The sequence below is a fragment of the Passer montanus genome, unplaced genomic scaffold (assembly GCF_014805655.1).
Source record: "Passer montanus isolate IOZ18808 unplaced genomic scaffold, ASM1480565v1 scaffold6, whole genome shotgun sequence".
NCBI classification, from domain to species: domain Eukaryota; kingdom Metazoa; phylum Chordata; class Aves; order Passeriformes; family Passeridae; genus Passer; species Passer montanus.
The window spans coordinates 3187724-3193942 of NW_024371037.1; positions in this window are offsets into that span (position 1 = coordinate 3187724).

Consider the following 6219-nt stretch of genomic DNA (forward strand, 5'->3'; position numbering starts at 1 on the left):
CAATTGTAGTCATAAATATACCACAGAACAAGCTATGTGAAAAGACAGGTTTTCCATTTAGCTCTTTTGACTTAAGCCTGGATTCTGCTTCTTTTAATTTTCCAAAAGCTGTTTTAACTTCAGGAAAATTGGTTGAATTACTTCCCAAGTTGCTCTGGTTTCCATGTGTAATTTCTCTAAACATTTTACAGTTTCAGGTATTTCAAGTGTTATTCCATCATGTTATGTTTATACCTATACAATTTAAGTAAACTGCTACATAGTGCTCTTGGGAAAGACTAATACTGCTTTTTTTTCCCTGCAGTATTTTAAAAGATAATGTTTACTTCTATCAATAGTCAGCATCTCTTTGTTCTTCTAGAGTTAAATGAGAACAGCACACATTTTTCCTGCAGTAATAAAACAGTTTGGTCTAGTTTATATGTAGCTGGAAGTAGGTGAGTTTGAAGCAGCTTATTGGGAAACATGTTTAAATGGTTACTGGTTAATTATTATCTCAGTTTTTTCTCCTACATTTTAACTGTGAATATAACCTTGACCCTTGTAGAGGAGATTTTTAATCTCTCCAAACCAGTGGAGAGAGCATGAAAAAAACCATTTTTCTTCATAAACAAGTGATACAATTTTCACTCAAGGCTTGACTGTAAATACAGCCTATGACTTAAAGCATTGTGGAGTCACATCAAACAAGGAGGAATGCTGGCAGTGAACAAGCTCACCTGAAAATCACAGTTCTCTGGACTCAAGAATCTTGGCTCCTCTGAAGGGAGATTTGCTGTAGCTCCTATCAAACTCCCTGTGTGGAAAGTTGTAGTGATGGCATTTTTGTAGCCCATAATCCACTTCTTCATCATACAGGTAATTAATTGTATAGTCATGACTTTTGTCAAAACATCCTGAGAACACAAGCACTAGTCACTATTTTTAAAAGTAAAATTTCATCAAGTTAGTCTACTTTATTTGTACCTGTGATTTCCCATTTTCATTTTGGTTTCATTTGGATTTTTAAAGTTCTTTTAAAGATTTTTAGTTCTTAAGACCACACTCTTTCAGTGTCAGCTTGGTTAAGAATTTATTAAAGGCTTATGTTAGATTTTTTTTTTAAAGATAATATGCAAGCCCAAAGGATCTTAAAATTGAAACACTTAATTCTTAAATAAAAATAAGGGAAACTGAGAACATAAAGTTGCTGTTTTCAGTTGTAAGCCTTGATCCTTCTATAGGAGTTACAGCAGCATCTCCTTCAGATCAGGCATTGCTGCCTGTCAGAAAAGAATGATTCCAAAAGAAGGGCTTGAAAGCTTTCATTGAAGCTTGAGGTAAGTTATTGAGTGACTGTGTTTTGTGTTGAGTTTGCCTTATTATTTTTAATGTGAATTCTCAGTGATTGCTAAAATTTTATGGTTTTACAACCCTTCTCATATTTGTAATAGATAAGACCCCCCCATATTTTTACATTGCTTTCCCTCAGATTAATTAAGCTGTAAATAGTGGGAGTTCTCATCAACCTCAGTTTGTGCTGCACCAATCCCTGTGGCAGCAAACAGTTCCCTAAAGCATAATATGGTGACCCTGCAACAGTGATATTTAAACAGATACTTTCAGTACATTAGCAACTTCAGAAATAAATTTAGTGAGCAGACTTTTTTCAGTGTTAGCATAGAAAGTAAAGTGTAGATGATACTTGGTCATCATAAAAATCTTAAAGCTTTTGCTTCTTGTAAAAGTAGGCAGGTGTGACAACTATAAGCCAAAAATAGTTTGTAGTAATAACAGTAGGAAGGGGAAGAAGTTGAGATCTGCAACAGCCTTTTCAAAGAACTCAGGTCTTGTGAAAGGTATATAATGGAAAGTATCTACTGAGATGCCTCAGAAACATGAGATAATGCTTCCCCCACATGTGCTTCTTTTTATATGTGGCTTCTTTCCCTGCCCACCAAGTCCAAGTGAAGGAAATGTGTCTGCAGAATTTAGTGAGTGAGCATTTACTACCAATATTCATAGTTTCCCCTTGCTTCTCAAAAGCAGCTTCTGAATTTATAAAGAACTGAAATCTCAACCAAAGCAGTGTCAAGACCAGCGTAAGGATGTAATTGATTGAATTGATGACAGCTCAGGGTAGATGTTTACAGTTTTTGAAATTTCTCCCTTAAAGTAGCTTTTTTTTCCCTGCCATTATTCAGAGCCGACCATATTAAACTTTCATTTCATTACCTCCAAACACAGGAAAACTAAATACACACACATGTGTGTATATATATAATACACAATTAACAAATAACACTTTCTAGTTTTAGATTGTTTAGATTTTATAAACTAAGCATTTTACTATTTCACAAACATATTCATCTTTTACTTTATTCTTAGCAACAAGAAAGAGAGATCCTTTACTTTCTTGGTTTCATTGCAAAGCTGACCCAAAAGTGATTTCATAAAATGAGTATGCCAACCAGAAGCAGTAACCACGGTGACGTCCCTGACTCAGGTATCAACTTGGGTTCTAAGGACTGGATCTTTGCTTAAGCTGTCCCTGACTCCTTTATTTAATCTATGAACCAATGCCTTCTTCCAGCTTCCTAAACTGGCAGTTTTCAAGGAAAAGGTGGACTCAATTTCAGGCAGCATTTTTACCTTATACTTGGCACAAACTGACAGATGAAGCCTTGGTATAGAACCAAGGGCAGCTGTAGCTGAAATAAAGCAGAATTGGTGAAAGACTGACCATGACAGTAAGATATAGAATTCGAGAGGAAACACTGGCTGCCCTTTCTATCATAAAGGTCTGAAATGAGCAACCAAAATTAGTTATAGTTGCTAATGGTTATCTAAAGATCTGATCTAAAATAAGTAGCTGCATACAAAATGGACCAGTTACACTTTGAAATCCTACATACATAAATAGGAAATTAAGAAAATCTTTGTAGAGGTATTTGTTATTTAAGGAATTTTTGCAAATACCCTTTTAATCTTTGGTGTCACATGTTAAGCAGGTAGCAGTACATTTCATGTCTCACTGTTTAACAGCCTCCTAACATTAGTTTTGGCATAGTTGAGACTAATTACGTACCCAGCTCACTGAGATAGTTGTGGCTAAACACTCTTGTTTACATCAATGATAAGCTCAGCTCGATGAAAAGTTTTCTTCTTTTCTTGCAAACAGAAAGTGAAGTCACCCGTACAGGAAGGAGCCTTTGAATATTACGAAGGAATGCTTTTTGAAGGTGGTGCTAGAATGGGAGTATGTAAGTCTGAGCACGTGTAGTAAAGGAAAGCAACACTAGGCTATGATTGCTGGAATTTCTGTAAGTTATGAAAAAACGCTGTCAGATGCAAAGGAAACACTCTCTCTTGCATTCAAATTGATACAGCAAACCAATGCTAAGAACTCATATCTATTTTCAAGTTCCTTAACATTGCAAGTATTCAGGAAAATAAGAATGGTCCTGGAACAACTCTTAACTGCAGGAGCAGCAGCACAATCTCAAGCTTTGTTCTGAATGCTCTCTCACTAAGGGGATGTGTGAAATGGCCAGGGAGCAAGAAAAAGGAGTGTGCTCAGTGTTTCAGAATGTGTTGCACAAATAGATTGCATTGAGGTTGTGTTCTGATGGATAAACAAGGTTAGAACCTGAGATGTGTTGTTTTTTCCTCAGTGGTAGCAGATAAATGTGTTTGATGTCAGATCCAATACAACCATTCTCCATGTCTCCTCACCCCAATTTAGCCTGAGAGAGAAGACCCATAGCAAGTACTTAGGGCAGGTATAAGATCAATATAGTCTGATTTTTTCAAGCTCTTGATGTTAGACACTGTAGAAACTGGAAGTTGTTCCTTGATCTTTTGGTTCTTGATGCAAGAGTCATCTCTTTACCTTTATTTTGAAGCAGCTTTTACTTTCAGCTTCCAGAAATGTCCTCTACTGGGAAGTTCCACAACATCTTTTCATGCGATTACTTTATTTTGTTTTATAACAAAATGTCCTACATCTCAGGCTGTAAGACTGATTATTCACCTTCTTCATGTGAAATGGCTTGGTGACATATTTTTGTCCAAATAATCAGTTGGACTTTTTACAGGAACAAGCATTTCTTCCAAGAAATTAAGTCAAACTTGAAAGAGCAATGTGTGATGCTACACAACATTTGACCCTTGAGGAGTTTAAACAAGACACCCTAAAATAAATCTCATTCTATACCAGCCTTATAGATGAACTGTACTATCTTTTTGCTTTATTCAGGTTAATTCAACCTTCAGTTAATGCAATATGCTCATCTTATTTCTGTTTTTGTTAAGAAAAGCTGAACTTTATTGTAATCAGTCAAGTCAAAAGGTATTTTTCTTTTAAGAACTCAAACAGGCATGAGAAACATATTACTTTAAAGTCCCTTCAAAAAGTCTAAGTCTTCAGTCACTGTCCTACATGCCCAATTCATTCTCTAACCTGACACTTCCTCCTATGTCCCCCAAATGCAGAAGAACTTGAACTACCCCACTTCAAGTTTGTAGAAGAAGCAGGAGACATCCTTAATGCCTTCTTGTATTTAAGGGAACTTAAACTCACTTTTTTCCTCCATGTAAGTGCATAGAATATTAATTTATATTAAAGGAGAAAATAAGCTCTATTGTTCTTGTGGAGCTAAAGAAAGGCAACACAAGACTTGGAGATAAGAAAATTCATTTAAGGAGAGATGGCTTTAGTTTCTGTTCCAAGGATTGGTGTTTTTATTCAAGCAGCCTTTAGGGAAAAACTGCAGTAATCTTCATCCCTGTTCACTAGCTTCCCCTGCTTATTCCAAGTGAGAGCCACCATAATATTCATGGCCTGTGTCTGAGGCAGTTACCCATAGAATCATAGCTAGAAAGGAATACATGAGTTGGAAAGGACACACAAGGATTATCAAAGTTCAACTCCTGGTCCTGCACAGGACATGTCTAAGAGTCATGTCATGTGCCTGAGTGCTGGCCAAACACTTCTTAAACTCTGGCAGGCTTGGTGCTGTGACCACTTTCCTTGGGGAGCCTGTTCCAGTGCTCACCCACCTTTTGGGTGAAGAACCTTTTCCTATTATCCAACTTAAACCTGTCCTGATACGTGCTGTTACAGAGGTTATATAGCCCCAGGTACTGTGGTGCTCCAGGCACTGCCTGGGTCGCAATCGAGCCCTTTTAGCTACAAAACCAAAGTTGCAGATTTTCAAGCTAAGCACTTTCAATAACCACATATGGACAAGATGTAACAGGACACAAATAAACTTCACACACTCTTCAAAACTGCAATCCAGTATCTCTTTCCTGTCTCTTTGTATGTATTTTATCCTTTTCGACCCCAAATGAATAGAGTATAAGGCCAGTTTGAGCTGATTGTTTCTATTTCCATTGGTGATGAGGCTGTGAACAGTAGTACACCTGAGCTCCAAAGCTGAACACCATCACTGGTTTAAGTCCCACAGGTAGCACCTACACACCAGAACAAGTCTGTGAAAGGACTCTATATGATCTATGAAATTCAGCAAGCTTAACCTCTTTAAATGCCTCATGTGTACATATTTAGTGCCACTTCAGACAGTAGCTTGAGATGCCTATTCTGCAAGCACAGTAGCCCTAGGTTTTCTCTGCAGGTGATAGAAGCAAGTTCCTGCAGAGGGATTCCAACAACCAGGGATTTGGAAAGGTGGAGCAACTACACAGACATTTGTATACACCTGGGCAGGCAGGATAAATTTTAGTTTGGGTTCTTGAGTTGTGGATTCCAGTGTGGGGGAGTTACATGAAGTCAATGATTAGCCTTAACATGAAGGCTTACCTACATCCTCAAACAAAAGTTTTCCTTTGTGTGGTTCCAAATTTGCAGCTATTTGCACATGTATTTCCTTCTGTCTCTTCTGAATTGTTTGATGTTCAAACTGGCTCTGGAGGAAGCTAGGTTTTCTTCCAAAGACAAGTCAAATAGATAATACTTGAATGATTTAAATTTCAAGAGCGGCCAGAGACTGGACCAACAAGTTCTGCAGGTTGCCTTTGCCAGATCTGCTCAGACCAAGGAAGCCTGGGGAATAACAGCCACCCTCGAGGGAGCAGGCTCCACCCCACCTGATCAGTTCCACTGATACATAATCTAGAGGATAAAAAGAAAACATGGTCCTAAAAACTGAAACATACACAGGTAAAGGTAGTTCCTGAATCAAGCAAGTTTAAGAATAAAAAGAAAACAAACAAAAC